The sequence below is a fragment of the Pseudonaja textilis genome, chromosome 1 (genome assembly GCF_049901715.1).
Source record: "Pseudonaja textilis isolate UNSWEBS1 chromosome 1, rPseTex1.2, whole genome shotgun sequence".
Taxonomy (NCBI): Eukaryota; Metazoa; Chordata; class Lepidosauria; order Squamata; family Elapidae; genus Pseudonaja; species Pseudonaja textilis.
In genome coordinates, this window is record NC_141990.1 from 264,467,655 (window position 1) to 264,469,609 (window position 1,955).

A 1,955-nucleotide genomic window follows, 5' to 3' on the forward strand; every position below is an offset into this window, starting at 1 on the left:
AGTGAGAAAGGAATATTATATGTACCTGTAGCCTAGAGCCTTTAAAAGGGATTAACAGGAAATGGGTCACTGAGATAAGTCTGTCTTGCCCCTGAGAAAAATTATAGCTGGCATTATCAGGCTTTCTCCTCAAGCTAGAATTAGGAGTATTTCAAACTATTGATCAATGTGTTTCATTTGATAGACTCATTACATTCAACTAATTTTTAATAGATCACTTAACCAGCTGCACATTTTTAATAGATCACCTAACCAAATCACTTAACCAGCTCCAACTTCCTAAGTATCTACCTTTCATCATATACCTTGAAAATCCTTATGGCAGTAAGAATATCATTAAAAAGTAAAAAAAAGAATAGGGAGAAGATGCACTTTTTATGCTCTGGAGTATTTTATTTTTCATTGTAACATGTTGTCTTATCAATCTGGTGCCAGGCAGCATTCTTGGGAGATTACGGGAAATCCAGCCTCCATCTGTGTTGGAAGGAAAATCCATCTGGTTCAGTTCTAAGGTGGGAGAAAAACGCTGGAAATAACATGAAGGCTGCTTGGAAAAAGTTTATGGATGAGCAGAACCAACACACAGTGTGTGTGATTCTGGGACAGCTGACCAATTGATTTGGTTTTACATGGGCTTTTATACAGTTTTTACAGCATTTTGTAACCTTGTTTTGTGTGTTTTTATTATTTGATTGGTTTTACTTGTTTTGCAAAGGCTCATGATGGGTCTTAATTATCAGCTTCCTGAACCTAATCCTGTCGGTGTAATTGATTTTATCTTGTTATCTACTGTCTCTAGCCTGCCTTTCTTAATGGACAGGTACTGTTTCATGTCCTGTCCTTAATAATCCCATCACCTAGAGGTGAAGTTCTTTTGTCTTGACTTGTGAATAGGCTAGTCCAATCTTTCTTAATGGGCCCAAAATATCTGCTGGGGGCTATTAAGAAAGACTGAGTCTGCTTTCTGTCTTTAAGAGCAAGTTTCTCCCTTTCTCCCTTTGGGGAAATATAATATTCTGCCTCTTTTAATATTCCCCACAACATTTCATTCTTCTAGGAAGGGGGAGGGGGCTTCCTACATCTGCAAGCAGGAGATACCCAGTTACACATCCAAATTTTCATAAATTATCATTCAATAAATACTAGATCACCGCAGGGAAAATCCTATTATCAGTTACAAGCTGCATGCACTTTATCCAAGTCTTAAGGAGAACTTTAGTCAGCAGTAAACACTAAGGCACCCCTGCTTTCGACTATTTCAAATATATCAACTGATCCGGCATCCAAAAACCTGAAAAATGTACATTACTCTCCTGGACGGGTGATGCTAGTTTGTCAGAGGCTGACCAAGATTTCACTGCTCCCTTTTTACTTTGAGAGCGAGATCTTTTCCTTAACTTCCTATGATAAGACCCACTGGATCTCCTGGGCAACAAACACACCAACCAGGGAACACTGCCTTCCTTGTCCAAGTCGTCCCGCGGAAAGAGGCGAGCGCAACCCCGCCGTTAACCGCAGCCGCCAACCCGTCACCCGTCTTGAGTTGCGCAAAAAAAAATCCCGCCGTAGCTGCAAAAGGTTTGCTCCGCTCGAGATACGGAGCCTAGGACGGCGGGAGAGGGGACGGGGATGTGATCCAAAAGCCCCAAGTCTCCCGAGGCCCGCACTGCGGAAACAGGGAACGCAACTCCGATCAGATTCGCAGAACGAACTCTAAACGATCGCGAGCAAGTTTTGGAAGGCGCCCGTTCCCAGCTCCGCTCGGGAGCTCCGATACTCGTTCGGTATCGGCTCAGATACGGGAGTGCGCCTCGCCTAAGGTTTCCCCCCTTCAGCAACTACGTCGGAAGTGGTGCATCTGCTAAAGCCTCCGCCGGAGCGGGGAGCCTGGATTCGAGGGGGGGATGTGTCCGACGTGGCTAAGTTTGGGAGGCGGAGCTGGGGCTGGAGGGCGG